The following is a 22,795-nucleotide window of genomic DNA, read 5'->3' as shown; positions in this document are numbered from 1 at the left end:
CATAGGAGAGCGTGCATGGTCCATATACGACAACGACGAGACGAAGTTGAGTAACTTTATTTGGAGCTGTAGAAGATGATTAGAATGCCTGGTATACACTCTACACTATACGGTTATAGTACTCTAGCCAGGAGACGTGATGACGCCCGCGCCCGGCATATATATAACAGGGTTTTCCTTAGACCTCAACAGGTTAATTAATTGACCAGGATCTTTGTGTTCATTAATTTGCTTCTACATTGGATCTCACGGTAAATGAACTGTGAAGATATCGAGGAGTATGGTGGGTATTCAAATGCTCTCTTCCTCTCGCCTATGCCGAAATCAAACTTATCCCAACAAGTTTTATCTGATAATTATTTGCCCGTATAAACTCACTTACGCAGGTAAGTGAAAACCAATAGAATCTTAATTAAAACATATCGATACCACTATTGTTTATTTTGTTTGGTAGGTGAATGTGAATCAAGCATGCATAAACAGTCCAGCGCGTGATACGGGTTATTGGATGGTTGAATATATTCATGATACTCACAAGCATTGGGTCGTTCCGTCAAAAACAAGAATTCTTCTTAATTTTATTGGTTTCGAGATGCACATGTTACAACTAGACGTGTTGATGGGCCGGGTAGTCAGATGGCCCGGCCCACATCCCAATCGGGCTTGGTCATGTAATTAGGCCTTTCGATTTGACCTCGGGCCTAACACAATAAGTCCAATTGTGTTTCAGGCCGAGTTTGGGATTTGTCAAAAAAGTTCGGCCCAATCTGATTCAGAATTTTATATTTTATAAAATATATAATATGTATTTTATATATAAATAATATAATATGTATTAGAATATATATTTATAATTTAATATATACATTTTTTATTCTTTTCTTTATGATCTCTCTCTCTCTCTCTCTCTCTCTCTCTCTCTCTCTCTCTCTCTCTATATATATATATATATATATATATATATATATATATTCAGCCACTTCAGCAGTAGTAACACTATGGGCTAAATTTCGAGCTCGGGCCTAGGCCCGGGCTTTGAGTTATTTATGAGGGGCGAGCTTGGGCCCAAGTTGTAGGCCCGATGGTCGAGTTGGGCTCGAGCTCGGGCCTTAGAAAAATCTATTAATATAGAGTGAAAGCCCGACCCATGAACAGGTCTAGTTACAACCACATCTTTGCTCCTCAAATTCTCGTTTTATAATTAGGGAAAATTCCTGAAATTCATGTTTTATAATTAGGGAAAATTCCCGATTAGTACTATGTAATTTGGGCCTAGTGTCACTTTGACTTTGGTCCCCAAACGTTAAAATGCGATAATTTAGTGCCCGAACTTTCAAAACATGGCAATCCAGTACATGTTGTTAATTAGTTGTTAACCAGTCGTTAAATGGCATTTGAAAAAGACACAAATGACCTTCGAATACCATCTAATTTTCTTTATCAGCCATCAAAACATTGACAAAAAATTATCGGTTTCAGATCATTGCCTCTTCTATTCAAGAAAGTTGGGGTCACCAGAATGCCCACTCAAGCATGACCCTAACCTTTCTTAAATGGAAAAAGCAAGGATCTAAATGCTGTTATTTTTTTGTCAACGCTTAGATGGTTGATAAAAAAAATTAAATAACACTTGAAGGGCATTTGTGTCTTTTTCAAATGCCACTTAACGATTGGTTAACGATGGGTACTAGGTTATCACATTTTAAAAGTTTGGGTACTGAATTGTCGCATTTTAAAGTTCGAGGACCAAAGTGGCACTAGGCCCAAAGTATAGGTACTAATCGGGAATTTTCCCTAATAATTATTGATAGAGGGTGATTTGGCCCGACCTCGCAGCACGGGTACACGTGGGTGCGACCTTGCTCAAATAGTGACTCAGCATGACAGCGCAATGGGCGTGAGAACAACTCGGGGGGAAGGTCCCACCAAGTTCAGCTCAGTAACTCGTTGGGTAAACTACTCGCCGAAAGCCGCCTTACCCGCACCTCCTCCTCAGGGTTAAGGCACTTCGGGGGGGCCCGAGTTTGGGGCACCCTGACCTCCCTTAAGGCCCGAACTCCCCCCAATGGACCTCGGGCCACTCCCAGACAAGAGCGCACCGATCCATCTCCGGACACCCCGAGGCTTAGACACCTCGGGTCAGCTAGCTCGGCATAACTGGCTATAGGCAGCTCGTCACTCAAAGGACAACCCGACTCAGGGTAATTCGCGGGAGGGTAGTTCGGTATACCACAGGAGGGCTTCCTGCTCGACCGTCATACCTGACAAATCTGTGGACAGTAGACATGTCCCTCGTCAGATAGCGTTGCGCCTGCCACCTTTAGAAAGGTGTCTCGCACCTAACAGGCACGTACCCTACAACGACAGCTCCGCGCGTGCCACCTCAGCCGTGCTTGCAACGGTTGTGACAGACTGACGGTGGTGGTTATACCTGCCCTGTCAGAAGCCAGAGGTCCTGAAGCGATGGAATTCAGTTATAAGGGGCTTCTTCTCAAGGAACAAGGTATCTTCGAATCACCTGCGCAATCAACACTCTTAGCCTTCGTTTTCCCTTTGCTTCTTGCACACAATATTGACTTAAGCATCGGAGCGTTCCCACCGGGAAACCCCCCCGGGAGTTCTTCCTCTTTCCTCTCATCTCAGGTACCTCTCAAGAGCCATGCGAGTGCCAGCTAGGAGTGATCGGATTGTGCTACATCAATTATAGTCAAAATAGTTATTTGAATTACATGTGCCTTGCAATTGGACAGCTTTTGATGAGGAGTGATGTTATTCCAAACCTCAAACCATTGATTGTGCCAAGGTTCGATGTCCACAACATGGTTTTAAAGACTGGATCAAACGGGACCAAACGATTAGGTTTTCACCCAGTGCCCTATTTTGTCGTGCCCAACTCATGCCAAATTTAGGGTTTGGAATCTGAATCAAAATGAGTTATTCCAATTCCATCTTTCCTTTGGGAATTATTTGAAAAAAATAAGAAATCTAATAAAGAAATGAAAAAAAAAATACTTAACTAAATAAGAAGTTAAAGAGACAAAGGCTCAAAGTGAATAACATATTAGAAGAAAAATAGGAATTTTATTTCATTTAAATTTGAATGATACAAAGCATATAATGGTTGGATGAATGGAATATGAAAATTGAAAAATGGACTAAATTAATAAAATATAGAAAATACAATATTGTTACAAATTGAAAATAAAAAATTACATTATTAAAAAAATCAAATAAATTAAACAAAATTTACAATAATTTGAAAAAATGCTATACAACTATTGAGTATAGAAAAAAATATTGGATTCATCATTTTCTCCTATTGTTCGACTTTTATCATCTGCTTCAGGTGAAATACCAGGTGTCATGCCCTCCTTTGTCTTATAATCTATTTTTAGCATCTAGCCAATCTTTTAAGTAGATGCACATCGCTAGACTTTCATCATTCATACAACTCATGTCATCCAACACTCTAGTACCTACACTAAGACAAGACTCTCGTGGAACTGTAGACACCAGAGGGATTAGTAGATCATGTGCCATAGCGGCGAAAATTGAATAATTTTTTGCATGTTCACTCCACTAGGCTAAAATAAATGTCAAAATTATTTGTTACCTCCAAGGTGAAGGAAGAATCATCTAAAGTAGAAAATTTTGATTGTAAATAAAAATTAAGTTCAGTAAATGAACTTATTGCTGATGTAGTGGATTTCTACCTCTTACTTATTAAATAAAAAAGTTTTTCTCTTCCACTAGTGGACTCAGGTTCAAAAGTGGAAGATGTAGTTGTACAAGTTGTAGAATTTTTATTATTCCCTGTTACTTCAGATTCATATAAATTATACATTTCAAATAATAAACTATTAATTTCTTCTTTTTTATTTCCAATTTCAATATTCATATTTTCACAATATGTTTCAAGTAAAATATCTAAACCATCTTTCCTAATCCTAGGATCTAATATTGTAATTAAGCAATAAAGAGGAGAAATGTTCTCCCAAAATTTTTAAATTTATTTTCCATTATTTCAACAATACTTTTAAATTGTGGATTCTTTTTATATTTTGCAAAACAATCACTAATCATCATTAATTGATAAGGTAAATTAGAACTAGTTGGACAATAAATATCCGATAATTCATTAGTTGCATCATAAAAATATTTTAAAAAATCTCTTATACAAATTATCATTTGCCAATCTTTCTCAAATATAATATTAGTAGGCATTTTTGCGTTATAAAAATCACTAAGAATTTGTTTGTGAGAAGTACAACTTTCTAACATAGCATAGGTGGAATTCCATCTATGTTTAACATTTAATATAAAATGTTTATATTCTAAACCATAATTTTGACATACATGTTTAAATTCTTGTTTTCTTGCTATAGAACTTTTAATATATAATACAATTTCTAAATTGTAGATTTATAGAATTACATAACCATTTTTCTAGTTTATTATCTTCAGCTGACAAAAATGGTGGTTCAGCATGTACAATGTATTTTTCTAATTCTTGCCTCATATTTTATTGAGAATATTTAAAAGTACCAACCCCCTGCCCAATTTGTGTTTGTTTTGTTCTTCTTCCTCTTCTTTTTCTTTCTCATGGGTGAACAATTGTCTTCCCAAATGGTCAATATCACCCTTGCTACAATAGCTAAATACGTTTTGGCAAACAGTTCTTTTTCTCTTCTCCTAAACCTCCTCTATTTTAAATATTTTCCAAACTAGGCTAATCAACTTAATGGCATTTTTTTTCTTTCCCCTAATATCAGTACAAAGGGTGCAAGTTCCATTAATATCAATAGCATCCATATCGGTGCTAATACTATCATGTCGCGACTGAATATTGTCGACATTGAACATGTTGGGGAATTGGTTTCGGGAGAAGCCAACCATTTTTTTTAATTCTAAAAAAATTAAAATTAATTTAATTCCACTTACCCGGATTGCCAGGTCGGAATCCCTACTTGATTTCAATGGTTGAAGCCTTTCAACTCCAAGAGTCCAAGCATTTCAAATTGCTAACTTGAGATGCTGGAACTGTTGAACAAGCCAATTGCCCAAAATACCCTAAAAACTAGTCATTTTTAGTTGTTAGGAAGGGTATTTTGGCCATTATAAAATTATTTATCACTTTACCCAAAATGTTCCCCCAAACTAGCTGTTATATAGCTATTGGGGGCATTTGTATCACTCCCCCAAAACCAAAATACATAAATACCCCCCTATATAGTTGTTTATAGCTGTTGGGAGTATTTCTATAAAATAAAAAAAAAAAAAACCCAAAAAGTTAGAAATAACCATTGGGGCATCAGGCAGGCCGAGCGCAGCCCGCTATGGGCCTGCAGATGGCACAGCCATGCCGGCCCGTGGGCCTCGAACCCCGCACCTTATTTGACTTTCTTGAATCATGATCAGAAGTATAATATTCATAAAAAAAATTAAAAAAATTAATCAGGACATCAACATCTATCTACCTATCTATCGAAACAAAACGGTTGAAAAGTCATCTCTAGCTACCAAACAACTAGTTGGTGATCTTTGAAAGCTATAGCTCCATTCATTTTGTCGTGCTAACAATGGTCCTAATTTTATATATGCTTTACCTCAGAAAAGTGGTCCTGTATGATACATGTGAGTTTTAGTTTAGATCCATCATAATTAAGCTTGGTTATGTGGCTGAAAGACGTTTTCTGGGTTCATATAACTTGAAGGCTCAGATTGAAAAGAGTAAAAATAGAAATATATACAGTGTAAATATATATAAAATATAAGGTTTGCACTATTTGTATTCCTTCTAAACTGAGCCTAAAGTGTTTTAATCTTCTGGAAGACCGGAGCCACCACCGAATGGGTTTGATCACAGAGATAAATCATCGGCTCGAAACGTGTTCATGACTGTATGGTCTTACTTTTAGCATTCATTCAACTCTTAAAAACTAAATGGGAATATCTATCTCTAGAGAGGGACAATGTCTTGTAGTCTATTTAGCGAAGGTGGATTCAGTACTCAAAATTATCTCGTTTTCACAGCCCTTTTTAATCCTGTAGTGGGAATATTTTTATACTTGTATCTTTTTATTTATGGGTAAATGTGTTCAATGTATGACTGAAAAGGACTATAAAAAAAGTGTGAGCATCAAACCCGATTCCCTATTTAGCGCCTGAGTAATAGGATTAACTTAGAAGCACAAAAAAAGGCCAAATAGGATCGTTCATTCCTCCGGCTTTAACTCATCCAAGATGACTTCATAAATGGAAGAGGAGCGGTCTCCATCTTGCTGGTTGCCTCAAGAGCCAGGAGGAGTTACTGAAATCAACATCGAATTCATTTGGGTGGACCATTTTTCTACAACGGTTCAATGTACTGTCAGACTTCTCATGAACCGAACCAAATAAATGGTGTGTATTCTAAGCATCGACGAGTTAGGTCCGAGGCATCAAGGAAAGTCATTCCAGTAAAAATTAAAAACAACAAATAAATTAACAGTTATCTTACATCAAGGGTTTGTTGAATTCTGAATTTTTGACCCTTCTGCTCATTGGAGAGTTAGACATATCATTAAAGATTGCAAACTTATGTTATCTCATTTCCCTCATTGCTCAGTGAATTGGGTTCTTAGGGAAGTTAATAAGTTAGTTAAGCAAACTCTATGTATTCTGAATTGTCTTACTTGGTATATATTTGACATTGATGCTGCACATATGTCATGCTGATGTATGGGTTTGGAAGCATCATTTTATGAGAAAATGGTATTTGTTTTTTTTTTTGGAAGCATTTCTGATATGTAGGACATTTCCTAGAGCAACAGCGACACATTCTATTTGGTACTAGTGCTCTATTTCTATTTTCAGCATTGGTACTCATCATTAGACCTGTTCATGGGCTGGGTGGCCCGACAGGCTGGCTCAGACCCCAGACGGGCTTGAACAAACGTTTGAACCTGTGGGCTTGACCTCAGGCCAAAAAGTCCGGCCTGGAATAAATTCAAGCCGGGGTCGAGATTTTCCAAAATAGCCCAGCCCGACCCGATCTATAGGTTAAACCCAAAAAACCCTAACCCTAAATATCCTAACCCCTCTCTTCTCACTCATCTCTTTCTCTTAGTCTTAGCCAAACCCCAGTTCTCTCTCCTCAATTTTCAGAGCTGAACCACAATTCTCTCTTCTCAATTTTCACAGCGGAACACTAGTTCTCTCTTCTCTTGGTCTCTCAAGTTTCTTTCTCCCTTAGCCAAACAATATCACGATTGGTAGAGAAGGCTGATGGAATACCAAGCTTCATCTGCTCCTCCCTCACTCTGTCGAACGAGATCATTGTCGCAAGATCGCCGCCAGTAGAAAATAGTGATGCATAGCAAGGTTCGTCTGCTCTTCCCTCACTCTATCAAACAAGATGTTGCTGCCAAGATCATTGTTGATGGAGAACCCTGATGGGATAGCAAGCTTCATCCAATCCAGTTAAATAGGAGTTCTCTCTCTCTCTCTCTCTCTCTCTCTCCTCCATGGTTGCTCGTTCAATTTTCTTCTTTGGGTTTCTTAGAAAACAGGGGTTCTTCCTCCCTATGCTTTATTAACGCGAACTCAGCACTGACGAACTCAACACTGGCAAGCATCTTTCTATTAGGTCGACAACAGGTTGGGCTTCGAGCTCAGCCCCAGGCTTCAAACTTTTTATTAGGATCGGGCTTGGGCCCAAGTTGTAGGCCCGTTGGTCAGGCCAAGCTCAAGCTTGGGCCTAAGAAAGTCCTGTTTATGAAGAGTAAAAACCTAGTCTGGCCCATAAACAGGTCACAGCCACATCATGTTCTCATTGGAAACAATAAGCTCCAATTTAAGAAAACGTCGAATTCAACATTACTCTAAAGCACACCTTCTCAATTTCTAAAAGGTAGTTTGAAACACCATTTTTTTCCAACGTAATGCAAATATGTCACCATTTTCTCGACCAACAAACAGACGCCTAAGTCTTTGCTCACATCTTTCCAAGACGAAACTCAATTAATTGATTGCACTGCCTAAAGGGATAGGAAATCCATCACATGGATGCCCAAACATTGCGGAATAAGGGGGGAGAATTTCAAAAATTTTTCTCTCCCTTCAACTGGGAATCGAATTCCCTATTTAGAAAATCATATTTTCAATGATCATTCTTGAACCATAAACTGAACCAGATCTGAACCAGAAGGAGTAGAGAAAGATAATACCTGATACAGAGAAGTAGTATCTCCCAATGGAGGTGTTCACACCCAAGGAAGGATCCAAAATCTGCTCCCACTAAAAATGGCGCAGTGCAGGGTGGAGCAGAATCAGCAGTGTTCTTCCAAAAGAACTTGACCCTTCTCAAGAATCACCTTGACGGTTTCTAAATACAACTCCCACCAATATTTTCTCCAAAAGATTGGAATCAAGATCCAATCTTGATTTCTCCCAAGAACTGGAGATCAAACTGCTGAAGTCAGTGGCTGCAGGAAGGAGGCGGCAAGATAATATTTGCAAGGTGCAGATTCTCTCTTCTGTGATTTCAGCTCTAAAGACAATACTATCTGTTGCTTGCTTGTGATGTGTCTAAAGGCTGCCGCCCCCTCTTAGTTTTATAGACTTAAAAGGATCAGCTCCTAATCCCATTAGGAGTTGCTAACCCAAATCATATTTGGATTAGAAGTCTCTTTAAGATAAGGGATAACCCTTATCTTATCTGTAGATTAGATCAGCCATCTAATCTAATTAGGAAGTTTCTAGATCTAAATCTTATTTAGATCTTGGACTCTCTAAGTGGATAGGGTGTGGGCCCAATCCGATCAGCTGATCCATTTCAGAATTAGCCCCTTAAGTGACTAATCAAATTAGCCCAATTCAAAATGGGCTTGAGCCCCATTTAAGGTTATGTATTCATTTAACCTTCCAAACTACTGCCCAATTGCGCTTCCTTGTATGGTGTGGGACCCAAGCATTAATCTACACATCAGCCACATGGGTTCGGCCCAACCTTTGTTACAAGACCTGGCCGAAAACACTGTTATGGACAGTGCATCCCCTGAAACCCATCATATGGGCTCTATGGGCCCAACACTTACCCTAAGTGGTCCCTGGGCCAAGCCACCTATAACACCTAGGGACTGTGGGCAGATGCAAGATTAGTCCACCAGGTATTATCCTCAATGGTCTTACACTTAACCTCTCAGCCCATAATGATCATACACTGCCCGACAAGAGAGGACCTCTCCCTCGGCTGCAATGAACAGTGTTGCACTCTCTCTTCTATGGATCCCGAGAACTAAAACCTTTTGCAAATCATTTTGAAACCATAATTTATATACTTTTATATCTCATATAAAATATATTTTGCAAAACAAATCTCAACGATTGAAATCGGCTGCCGGTTGTATTGGTTTCCATCAGTGAGAGTGCATCCCCGACCACTACCTTTATCCGACAAATTGGCTAATCCTGTCACTATGATCACCCACTCAGATGAATTCTTAGACTGTTCCAACATACCCAGGTTTTGACCCCTGCTAAGGATCTCACTGATAGGTACATCAAAGACAACCCAATCCGACACCTAGTGCAGTATCATAATCGAGTTTAGGGGTCGGGTGTAACTTTCTAGTTTTGCCCATCAATCTCCAAGGTCCAGGGCAATACTGTAAATCTGATCCAGTTCAAAGATTCAAATAATCCTACACTATATGTGCCTAGGGTCTCACCCCGGTAGCTGAGACAAACCACCCCAACTGACTTGGAGGCACCGCAATGTCAGCCTTGTCAGGATACGTCTCCCCAGACCGACCCACTGGCTGTGAACATTCTAAACTAACACGAGTCTCATTAAGTGTTCAGTTTAAGGGTATTACACAGAAACATACCAAGGGAACATGAATCAAATATGCACTTTTATTCATTTACAATAAACTCATAAAGTACATCATGTTGATTGAAGCTAAGGGCATACAAAATTGTTTAATAGCTCCCACTTGCACTTAGGTCCAATCAGGTACAAGCCGGAGTCCCATGCTTTCCAAGTGTTTCGCAAACACTTTCTGTGATAGTGGCTTTGTCAATGGATCTGCTACATTTTCCGCTGACGCTACCTTCTGAATCAGGACGTCCCCTCTACCAACAATCTCGCTTTGTACATGGTACTTCCTCTCGATGTGCTTCGACTTTGAATGGGCTCGTGACTCCTTAGCCTGAGCAATAGCTCCATTGTTGTGACACAACAATGGGATGGGTGATGTGTTGGACGGAACTACTCTCAACTCGTGAACGAACTTCTTCATCAACACGGCTTCTTTGGCAGCCTTACTTGCGGCAATGTACTCGGCCTCGGTCGTGGAATCTGCAGTGGACTCTTGTTTGCTGCTTTTCCAGCAAACAACACACGATCCTATCGTGAAAACATATCCAGTTGTAGACTTTCTATCATCTGGATCCAACTGGAAATCAGCATCAGTATACCCATGGATCTGTAGTGAATTACCATCAAATACTAGACAAAACTCTTTTGTCATTCGAAGGTAGTTAAGTATGTTTTTCACAGCAGTCCAGTGCTCCTGCCCTAGGTTGGCCTGAAATCTGCTTACTAAACTCACTACCTGAGCAATGTCAGGGCGAGTGCACAGCATGGCATACATGATGCTCCCTATGGAAAATGCATAGGGAACGTCTTTCATGCCATCAATCTCCTCAGAAGTCTTGGGAGACATCTTCTTGGAGAGAGTGACTCCGTGCCTGAAAGGAACATTTACTTTCTTAGAGTTTTTCATGTTGTATCTTTTGACTATTTTGTCAATTTAGGCAGATTGGGATAATCCTATTATCCGCTTCGATCTATCTCTGTAGAGTCGAAGACCTAGTATATAGGAGGCTTCTCCAAGATCTTTCATGGAGAATTGCTGTGAAAACCATACTTTCACCGTAGTTAACATTCCTACATCATTCCCAATGAGTAGAATGTCATCTACATACAGAACCAAGAAAGTAACCTTATCTCCACTGTAGTTCCTGTAAACATAGAGTTCATCCAGATTCTACTCGAAGTCAAACGATTTGAAAAACAGAGTCAAAACGGATGTTCCAACTTCTAGAAACTTGCTTAAGTCCATAAATGGATCTATTGAGTTTACATACCATGTTTTCCTGACCCGCAGCTATGAAACCTTGCGGCTACTTTATATAGATATCTTCAGTAAGATCACCATTCAGGAATGCAGTTTTGACATCCATTTTCCAAATCTCATAATCATGGTATGCTGCTACAGCTAGCGGGATCCTAATGGATTTAAGCATGGCCACAGGCAAAAAAGTTTCCTCATAATCGATGCACTATTTCTAAGTATACCCTTTCGCCACCAGACGAGCTTTGAAGGTCTCAACCCTACCATCGGGGCCCTTCTTCCTCTTGTAAATCCATTTGCAATCGATTGCTTTTACCTCGGAGGGCAGATCTACTAGAGTCCAGACTCCATTGGTCTCCATTGAATCAATCTCTGCTCTCATGGCCTCCACCCACTTCTGGGAATCTATGTTCAACATAGCTTCCGCGTAAGTCATGAGATCCTCCTCACTAGTCAACGTTTCCAACAGGTAATTATCCTGGTCATAACCATAACGGACTAGTGGTCTGGATACCCGAGTAGATCTTCTAGGTTGGTCACTACCTGGAACTTGTGGGACATCTCCCACTGCTCCTGAGCTCTCCTCATCAAGAACAATTTCCGGACGATGGGTGTCCAGGATGTAATCGGTATCCAAGATTTGGGCATTTCGACTGCAGAACACTTTCTGCTCACTTGAGTCATAGAATAGGTAACCTACAAAGCCTTTTGGGTAGCCTATAAATAGGCAACGATTGGTCTTGGATTCCAACATGTCTGCACTCGTTCTTTTAATGTGTGCTACACAACCCCAAATCTTCAAGTGTCTAACACTTGGTTTCTTTCTGGTCCAAAGTTCATATGGAGTGTTCGGAACCGATTTAGTTGGAACCCGATTCAGCACGTAAATTGCAGTCTCTAATGCGTAACCCCAAAAGGATGTTGGTAACTCTGAGTCTATGAGAAGTGACCGGACCATATCCAATAAGGTCCTATTCCTCCTCTCTGAAACACCGTTAAGTTGTGGTGTAGCAGGAGGAGCTAATTGTGATACTATCTCATTGTCCTTTAAGTAGTCCCTGAATTCGTCAGAGAGATACTCGCCACCTCGATCAGATCAAAGGGCTTTAATTTCTCTCCCCAACTGTTTCTCGACCTCTTGTCTAAACTCTTTGAACTTTTCAAAGGATTCAGACTTGTGTCTCATTAGGTACACGTAACCATATCGTGAAAAATCATCTGTGAAGGTGATGAAATACACGTGTTGATTCCGTGCCCTAACACTCAGGGAACCACATACATCCGTATGTATTAGGTCAAGTGTGCCTGTACATCTTTCAGGCTTACCGTCAAATGGTCGTTTCGTCATCTTGCCTTGTAGGCAAGGCTCACAGGTGGGAAAATCTTCTACAGTTAGAAAATCCAAAGGACCATCCTTTACCAACCTTGTGATTCGGTCAACACCGATGTGGCCAAGTCGGTAATGCCACAAACACGTGGGATTAACTGTATCACAGGCTCTCTTCTTGGGGATTTCAGCCGACGTAGTTTTGGTTATGTTAGTTTCTAGAGAAAGATGTAGAACATAGAGACCATTCTCCAGTTATCCGTATGCGATGAATCTATTATTTCTTTTAATAGTAATCGTATTAATAAAGAAGACAGAATAACCATCTGCACATAGTTTTGAAACAAAAATCAAATTTCTTCTTAAATTTTGTACATAAAGACAATCTTTCAGTACAATTTTTCCTTCTCTAAAAATTAACTCCACGGTTCCTATTGTTGCGGCTGCAATAGTTGCAGTAGTCCCCAAGTAGAGAGTGACTTCTCCTTCACTCAGCCTTCTACTTACCTTGAACCCCTGCAGTGAGTTACACGCATGAGTTGAAGCCCCAAAGTCAATACACCAGGATGCAGAAGCTACCAACAAATTGGTCTCTATAACATAAGTTTCGAAATTACCTTTCTTGGATTCCAGGTAGGCAGGACAATTCCTTTTCCAATGGCCGGTCTTCTTGCAGAAGTGACAGTAATCCGATGCTTTGTCTTTCTTCTACTTCTTACCCTTATTGGCTTTCTTCTAAGCCTTCTTTTCCTTCATCTTTCTCTTACCCGTCTTGCTAGCTTCAACAAGCATAGCTACAGGCTCATCCTTTCTAATCAGTTCTTCAGCTCTTTGCAACATATTGCTGAGCTCTTGCAAGCTAACATTCAGCTTGTTCATGTTATAATTCATGATGAACGGATTAAAGAATTAAGGATAGCATCTATCTAGGTCGCAAGGTCCAACCCGGATCCAAGAGCCTCCAGTTCGTTGATGTAACCCATCATCCGAAGACAATGGTCGTGAACTTGTTGGCCTTTGGACATTTGTGTGGTCATGAACTGTTTCAAGACCTTTTGTCGAATAGAACGATTTTGCTCTTCATACATCGTCTGCAGACTGTCCAATATGTCCTTGGCAAGTTCGATCTGATCAAACTGCCTCTGTATTGGGTTGTCTAAAGAAGCAATGATGTAACACCAGGCAAGGGAGTTTTTCTCCTCCCATTCCTGATAGTCTCTCATTCGGGCCTCATAAGCCCTGTCACCCGGATAGTCCAGGGCAGGATTCTTTGCCACTTTGTCCAGCTTTTCAGAAGCTAGGACCAACATAAGATTCCTGTATTAGTCGGCATAGTTTGGGCCCTTCCCCATCATTAGCGTTGAGACCTTCAAAGGCCTTTAGATTAGCTAGAGGGCAGGATTCTTTGCCATTTTCTGGTGCGTTTCCTCATTACTGAATGACCCATCCCCATGCTAATGATGGAAGGCCTTTAGATAGTTCATCATATGAATCTCCCTATCACTTGCACTCATATTAGCTAGAGGGAACAATTAATTACACCCTAGTTCTAAATTTAGGTCAAACCAAAGTGGCTCCCACTGACTTTCATAAAGTCAGATTTCGGTGGGCCTTAATCGGCTAGGATTTCGCACGTAACCTCTCGATGAGGTGTGGGGCCCATCACTGAGGGAGGTCATCCAATGACCAAAAGGGACACCATGGTAATGATGTCCATTCAGCCACGGTGTGCGCAAGAGCCACCGTCGAATGAGCATGGGCCAAGCACTTATGACCTATGCACGTAGCACATCACACATCCAAACATCTCATGCAGGGATAAATTGATCCAATCAATTAATTATCTGTAAGGCCCATTGGAAGCCCGTTAAAAATCCATAATATTAACCATTAATACTATCTAGGTATATGGGCTGAATTAGGGTTACCCAGTTCGGCCCATATAGCTTTATCCTTTGAAGTGGGTTTTTAGCAGTTTATTTATTTAAAACTAGGCCTTTACAGGTTGGGCCAAATTAGCCATTTAATTAAATATCAACATGCCCATTAGTGGAAAAAATAGGGCTGACTTTCAGCCTTGATTAAACCATAGATTTGGTCTAAACAGTTTTGAACCCATCTTGGTTCGAATGGGTCTAGGGTTTGATCTTTAATTAAATCCTTAATTCAAGAAAATAATCTGAAATTAAATAATTGATAAAAGAAAATCAAAAATCAGTTAATTAGGGTTGTTCGCACACTCCATCCTGCAAAACAGAGGTTAGATCACAGATTGCAGTTTCACAAACTACAAATCGCAAATAGCGAATCTCCCATCTGCAAAATCTCCTTCTCTGCGCCGCCATCTTCGATCCTAAATAAAATAAAAAAGAAATCGTATTTCTATTAATAATTACATCAGATCGAATGCCTATACATTGAGTCTAAAAATAAAATAAAAGGTTATTTACAGACCAAATGTAATAAATAAATTCAAGAAACTGCAAATCTTATAGTTCTCCCTGCGCAAACCAAGAATTCGATCTCCTCTTGTACGAACAGCCCATAAATCAAGAAAATCATATAGAACTATTCTAAATAATAATCAAATTTATATAAAATTAATTTCAGGTTATTTGCCCATCAATTTTGGGAACAAATTTCACAAAACCCATATCTGCGCAAATTGAGTAGAACGCCTTCTCCCTATTTGCGCGGGTTCAGATCTGAAACAGAATGGTTCAAGATTTGAACCTGGCTCTGATACCACTGAAGGGATAGGAAATCCATCACATGGACGCCCAAAGATTGCGGAATAAGGGGGGCAAATTTCAAAAATTTTTCTTTCCCTTCAATTGGGAATCAAATTCCCTATTTAGAAAATCATATTTTCAATGATCATTCTTGAACCATAAACTGAACCAGATCTGAACCAAAACGAGTAGGGAAAGATAATACCTGATATAGAGAAGTAGTATCTCCCAATGGAGGTGTTCACGCCCAAGGAAGGATCCAAAATCTGCTCCCACTGAAGATGACGCAGTGCAGGGTGGAGCAGAATCAGCAGTGTTCTTCCAAAAGAACTTGACCCTTCTCAAGAATCACTTAGATAGCTTGTGAATACAACTCCCACCAATCTTTTCTCCAAAAGATTGGAATCAAGATCCAATTTGATTTCTCCCAAGAACTGGAGATCGAACTGCTGAAAGCGGCGGCTGCAGGAAGGAGGCGGTAAGAGAGTATTTGTAGGGTGCAGATTCTCTCTTCTGTGATTTCAGCTCTAAAGACAATACTATCTGTTGCTTGCTTGTGATGTGTATAAAGGCTGCCGCCCCCTCTTCCTTTTATAGACTTAAAGGGATCAGCTCCTAATCCCGTTAGGAGTTGCTAACCCAAATCATATCTGGATTAGAAGTCTCTTTAAGATAAGGGATAACCCTTATCTTATCTGTAGATTAGATCAGCCATCTCCTAATCTAATTAGGAAGTTTCTAGATCTAAATCTTATTTAGATCTTGGACTCTCTAAGTGGATAGGGTGTGGGCCCAATCCTATCAGCTGATCCATTTCAGAATTCGCCCCTTAAGTGACTGATCAAATTAGCCCAGTTCGAAATGGGCTTGAGCCCCATTTAAGGTTATGTATTCATTTAACCTTCCAAACTACTGCCCAGTTGGGCTTCCTTGTATGGCGTGGGACCCAAACATTAATCTACACATCAGCCACATGGGTTCGGCCCAACCTTTGTTACAAGACCTGGCCGAAAACACTGTTATGGATAGTGCACCCCCTGAAACCCATCATATGGGCTCTATGGGCCCAACACTTACCCTAAGTGGTCCCTTGGCCAAGCCACCTTGTAACACCCAGGGACTGTTGGTAGATGCAAGATTAGTCCACCAGGTATTATCCTCAATGGTCTTACACTTAACCTCTTAGCCCATAATGATCATACACTGCCCAACAAGAGAGGACCTCTCCCTCGGCTGCAAGGAACAGTGTTGCACTCTCTCTTCTATGGATCCCGGAAATTAAAACCTTTTGCAAATCATTTTGAAACCATAATTTATATACTTTTATATCTCAAATAAAATATATTTTGCAAAACAAATCTCAACGATTGAAATCGGCTGCCGGTTGTCTTGGTTTCCATCAGTGATAGTGCATCCCCGACCACTACCTTTGTCCGACAAAGGGGCTAATCCTGTCACTATGATCACCCACTCAGATGAATTCTCAGACTATCTCAATATACCCAGGTTTTGACCCCTGTTAAGGATCTCACTGATTGGTACATCAAAGACAACCCAATCCGACACCTAGTATAGTATCATAATCGAGTTTAGGGGTCGGGTGTAACTTTCTAGTTTTGCCCATCAATCTCCAAGGTCCAGGGCAATACTGTAAATCTGATCCAGTTCAAAGATTCAAATAATCCTACACTGTATGTGCCTAGGGTCTCACCCCGGTAGCTGAGACAAGCCACCCCAACCGACTTGGAGGCACCACAGTGTCAGCCTTGTCAGGATACGTCTCCCTAGACCGACCCACTGGCTGTGAACATTCTAAACTAACACGAGTCTCATTAAGTGTTCAGTTTAAGGGTATTACACAGAAACATACCAAGGGAACATGAATCAAATATGCACTTTTATTCATTTACAATAAACTCATAAAGTACATCATGTTGATTGAAGCTAAGGGCATACAAAACTGTCTAACACTGCCAAGTTTGACAGACCTTTTGCCTTGAAAAAAAATATATGTATATTTTACATGAAGGGGCCCTTAACTGCAGTTTGGAAATCAATACAAAAGAAATTAATAACACACCCATATATCAGCATGCTAGTCAGATGCTGAAACCATCAAAATAATAGTTTCAACGAACGTAAATAAATTAATTTTGGAATTGAGATAGAAACATGATATCCAACATAAGATGAAAACATATTCTTGAATATATATTGTTTCAATTTTGGAAACAAAAAAGTGATATACAATCAACCATGGATTTTCTAGGCTTTTCTCTTGCTGAACTAATTATTTTCAAGCCCTTTGGCTGTGTTTGGTTTGAAAGAAAAGGTAGGGAAATCTATACAATGCATTTTTCCTATTTTTTTCCTTCAAACCAAATACAGCTTTATAGAATTAATTATTTCCACTAAAAATAATTAACGTGAGGCTTAATTGACTTCAGATTAAGCCTGACCCATTTGCTCCTCTACCCAATAGGATAGAACTTACTCCATGGTATGGTGAAGATTTGTTCTAAGCCACATGCCATATGTAGTAGTAGTAATTCTGATTAACCCCTAATACGAAGTTGGAATCCAATCCAATCGGACTTAGATTAATTTAAGGGTATATCTCTTAAATTAGTTCAACTGTTTATGAAATTGATAAGTTGTACCTTTATTATTTAGATATTGCCTTGCCGTATCTTTTAGTTTTCTGATAATTAACATTATCTTTAAGTGTTAATGGAAGGAAACCAAATATTGAATTTTCCTTTTATTATTTATCAAAATTTTAAAATAAAATCCAATTGATGAAAAACCCCCGATTTCCAATTTTTTCAAATCTTTGTTTGAAAAAGAAATCAGTGCCTCTTTGTTCTGGAGTGGTTGTTCATCCTACACCTTGCCCAAGGTCAGAGTAATGGCGGATTTGGCGGAAGATAAAGGAGTCAATGAGTAAGCAGTGTTTGTCGGGAAACGCAACAGTTCTTGCCTCAGATTCATGGGCAGAGAAGGAAGTCAGCCATTCATGGGCAAAGAACAAATTGGTAACGGGCTCAACCTGCTCAACCCTGTTTCTGTTGCTTCTGGTACGGAGAGCACGACTTTGGAGAAGCCATCAGTTTCTCCAGATTTTCTCGCTCTTTGATATTGAAAGAAAAAATTCCATGCAAGATCATATGCATGACTTCAATCTCTCACGATGTCTGTCTCTTTCGCGTTGCCACCGAAAGATCAAGTCCTGGGATTACCAGTAGGGAAGCGGGCTACCATAGACTCATGGCATCTCTTCTGCAAGACTTCAATCTCTCTGATATCACGTTGCCTTCTCACGATGTCCGTCTCTTCCGCTACCATAGACAATAAGCTTTCTCCCCCTCCTTTTTCTCTTTTTCTCCCACTTACCTCAGATTTTTATTAGCAGCTGAACTCCACTATCCACGCCATGGCCTGCCAGACTGCCATTCACTTCTAGGACGCCATCAACCAGAGGTTGAACGTGTAGAGCCTCTAACGTGAGCTTGACCGGGCCCGAGATGAGTTCCTTCAGGCTCAGAAGGGGAGCAAGGCCCAAGAGCTATTCGTTAGAAACCAGGAAGCACGGATCTCCCGTCTATCTCAGGAAAGCGCCCGTTATAGGGAGAAGTCATCAAGGGTGGCGGCGGAGAGGGAGCTTCTTCGCCAACAGGTCCAGAACTTGGAGTCTACGCTTCATGAGCGGACTCATAACTTCGACGCCACGATGGAGGCAAAGTGGGCTAAGGCGGTGGAGGACTTTAGAGAGTTCCAGCAATTCCACGACCTCCAGGTCGAATACGACTCTAAGTCCTACCGCTCAGGGTTCAAGCTTTGTAGGTGGCTGGTCTGGAAGAAGTTCTCCGGCCTTAACCTCGAGGGCGTAACAATGAGAGACCTGGCCCCAGAGACGGCGGCGGGGGAGGAGCCCGACTCTCTCTTTTCTTCTTCTGAAAAAATGATTCTCTTGAAGTGGTTTCTCCCGGGCGACTGAGCCCAATTGTTTTTCTTTTCTCTCTGCTTTGTTGATGTATTCTCGGTCTGTTAGGCCCAGTTTCTTTTTTAGTAATGAAATGTTTCTTTTTCTTGTTAAGTGTTGTGCTATTTACTCTTTTTTCGAAGTGACTGTTTCACCCCAATTATAGGAGTTAAGCATCCGAGGTCTTCGTTAGCTCGGCATTTTAGCCCTTAGAGGCGACTGGGCCTTGTAGTGCCGAGGTCCCTTGTTAGCTCGGCGTTTTGGCCCTTAGGCTTTGGGAGCGACTACAGTCTACCCTTCTTCTGGAGTTCACCCATGCCGAAGAGGCGATTGGGTTTTATAGTGTTTAAGTCTTTTGTTAGCTTGGCGTTTTGGCCCTTAGGCTCTTGAGCGACTATAGTCCACTCAGCTCGGTGATTACAGGTAATACTGCCTTAAGTGGACAATATTCTATACCTGAGGTACTTGTTCCTTCCCCGAGCACTCGTTTTACTCGATAGGGTCCTTCCCAATTTGGCCCGAGCTTACCAACACCGGGCTCAGGCACCATAACTTTACACATGACGAGGTCTCTAATGCGAAGGTTCCGCTTCTTGATGCTGGCATTATAGTACTGAGCTACTCTCTACTGGTAGGCTGCGGTCCTAATGTATGCGAGGTCCCGTACCTCGTCAAGTAGGTCGAGGTTGGTGCGTAGCTCGTCTTCATTTGCCTTGTCATCATACGCTTCCAGACGTAGCATGGGGACTTCGATCTCGGATGGGGTGACTGCTTCAATGCCATAAGTAAGGTTGAAGGGAGTCTCGCCTGTTGCGGTCTTTAATGTGGTCTGATAACCCCAAAGTACACTAGGTAGCTCGTCCGCCCATAGTCCCTTAGCTCGGTCAAGGCGTGCCTTCAGTCCGCGTAGAATGGCTCTATTTGTGACCTCCGCTTGACCATTTGCTTGAGGGTGCGCCATCGAAGTAAAATTTTGCTGAATTTTCATATCTCGGCATCAGTACTAGAACTTAATATCCTCGAACTGCTTACCATTGTCAGAGATCAGTACTCGAGGTAGTCCGAAACGGCACACTATACTCTTCTAGAAGAAGTTCTACACATTTTGGATTGTGATCGTTGTGAGAGGTTCAACTTCTACCCATTTAGTGAAATAATCAACCGCCACCACTAAGAACCACCTCTGCCTTGTCGTTGGCAGAAATGGTCCAAGTATATCGATCCCCCACTGTGCAAAAGGCCATGGGCTAGTGAGATACTTCAGGTCGACGGCAGGCTGATGGTGGATGTTGGCGTGCTTCTAGCACTTATCACACTTTCTAACGAGCTCGATCGCATCTGCCTTCATCGTTGGCCAGTAGTATCCCTATCGTAGCGCTTTCTGGGCGAGGGCCCTGCCCCCCAAGTGTCCACCGCACAGGCCCTCATGAGTGTCGCGAAGCACGAGTTCGGCTACAGAAGGTCACAAGCAGCGCAGGTAGGGGAGTGTTTAAGATATTCGATACAATTGTTCGTCTATCATGACGTATTTGGCCGCCTGACACTCTACCCTTCTGACGGCATTGCGATCTACAGGGAGCGTCCCGTGCAGAGGAAGCTTGCGAGCGGATCAATCCAGCTCAGCTCTGCTTGAACAACAGGAGCGACCTCCTCTGCCCCCCTGAGAATGCTAAGCCGAGGAAAGTTCTTTATGTACACGGTTCTCATGGTGTTATCACTAGTGCTGGCTAACCGGGACAGGGCGTCGGCCTCAACGTTCTCTAATCTTGGGATTTACTTGATGAAGTGTGACCGGAAATTGAGCAGAGCCTCTCTTACTTTGGCTAGGTAGGTGATCATAGTTGGCTCGCAGGCTTCATATTCACCTGTAACTTGGTTGACCACGAGCTGAGAATCACTGCAGATGACGATGTGTTTGGCTTTCACTTTGCTTGCTACGGCCAGCCCGACTAGCAACACCTCATATTCCGCTTCATTGTTGGATGCCGCGAAATCAAAGCGTAGCACGTACTCCAGTTTCACCTCGCTTGGCCCATACAGAACGATTCCAGCTCCGTTGCCCCGTTGGTTGGACGAGCCATCTACGTGAAGGATCCAGGGCTCCTCATCCTAGCTCGAGTTTGATCTAACTAGGAGAGAAGCCACACTGGTTGCTACTTCACGGTGCTCGGGCTCAACCGGCTTGGGAACCACGGGCTTGACCGGCCTAGGGACTTCGGTGCTAAAAGTACATTCCGCGACAAAGTCAGCTAAGGCTTGGGCCTTGATAGCAGTCCGCGGTTTGTATTGAAGGTCGTAGTCGCTGAGTTCGATGGCTCACTTCGTCAACCTACCAGAGACCCCGGGCTTGAGTAAGAGTTTCCTCAGAGGCTTGTTGGTGAGGACGACAACAGTGTGATTTTTAAAATATGGGCAAAGCTTCCGAGATGCAATAACTAGAGCATACGCCAATTTTTCGATCTCTGGATATCTCGTCTCTGCTCCCTGCAACACTTTGCTAACATAGTAGATAGGTCATTGGACTCTATCTACCTCTCTTATTAGTACCGAGCTGACCACCTCATCACTTGCAGAGAGGTATAGCTCCAAAACATCACCCTCCTCTGGTCGGGTTAAGACAGGGATACTGGCGAGGTACTTTTTGAGTTTGTCGAACGCGAGCTAGCATTCTTCGGTCCATTCAAAGCCTTTGCTTTTAATTGCCTTAAAGAAAGGTAAGCAGCGATATGCCGATTTGGACATGAAGCGGCTCAGAGTGGCTATGGGACCATTCAACCTCTGAACCTCCTTCAATTTCTGAGGTGGTCTCATATCTAGGATGGCCTTAATTTTATCCGGGTTGGCCTCAATGTCGCGCCGGTTAATGATGTACCCTAGGAATTTACCCAAGGTGACACCGAAAACACACTTGTTCGGGTTTAACTTCATATTGAATTTACGCAAAATTTCAAAGACAAAATGCAAGTCTTTTATTAAATCATTTGAGAACTGAGTTTTGACGACCATGTCGTCTACATAGCATTCTATTTTCTTGCCGATCAACGGCTCAAACAATTTATTTATGAGTCTCTGGAATGTTGCCCCAGCATTTTTTAGTCCGAAGGGCGTGACCTTGTAGCAGTACAGGCCGAGCTCAGTATGAAGGTAGTCTTTTCTTCATCAGTAGGGTCCATCTTGATCTGGTTGTAGCCTGAATAGGCGTCTAAGAAACTCAGCAACTCATGCCCTGAGGTCGCATCCACCAGACGGTCGATCCTGGGGAGTGGGAAGCACTCCTTTGGGCAAGCTCGACTCAAGTTGGTATAATTGACGCACATGCGCCATTTACCGTTAGCCTTTCTTACCAGAACAGGGTTGGCTACCCATCTCGGGTAATGGACTTCCCTGATAAAGTTGGCTGCAAGGAGTTTCCCGACCTCCTCTTCAACTGCTCGCCAATGCTTTGAGGCTAAGTTGCGTTTCTTCTGTCTAACGGGCCTAACTACAGGATCAGTATTCAGCTTGTGAGTGATTATGCTAGGGTCTATGTCGGGCATCTCTGCCGCGAACCATGCAAAAACATCTAAATTTTCAAGTAAAAAACTTACTAATTGGAATCGCAGAGGCTCCTCAATCGAAGTTGGGACGGGGACAG

The 22,795-nt window shown here is 41.6% G+C and overlaps 1 long non-coding RNA gene across 1 annotated transcript; it reads left to right on the top strand.

Annotated features, from left to right (window-relative positions):
• Nucleotides 1-18,238: 18,238 nt before the first annotated feature.
• On the top strand, nt 18,239-19,275 carry LOC148875748 (uncharacterized). Its single transcript, XR_016099176.1, has 2 exons — nt 18,239-18,503; nt 18,592-19,275. It is a non-coding gene; the product is annotated as an uncharacterized LOC148875748 (long non-coding RNA).
• The last annotated feature ends 3,520 nt before the right edge of the window (nt 19,276-22,795 follow it).

Source organism: Nelumbo lutea, chromosome 1, assembly GCF_056320005.1.
Source record: "Nelumbo lutea isolate HS-2025 chromosome 1, American lotus-T2T, whole genome shotgun sequence".
In the NCBI taxonomy this organism is placed as follows: Eukaryota; Viridiplantae; Streptophyta; class Magnoliopsida; order Proteales; family Nelumbonaceae; genus Nelumbo; species Nelumbo lutea.
The sequence above is the reverse complement of the archived record's forward strand: the minus strand, read 5'-3'. Positions and strand labels throughout refer to the sequence as shown.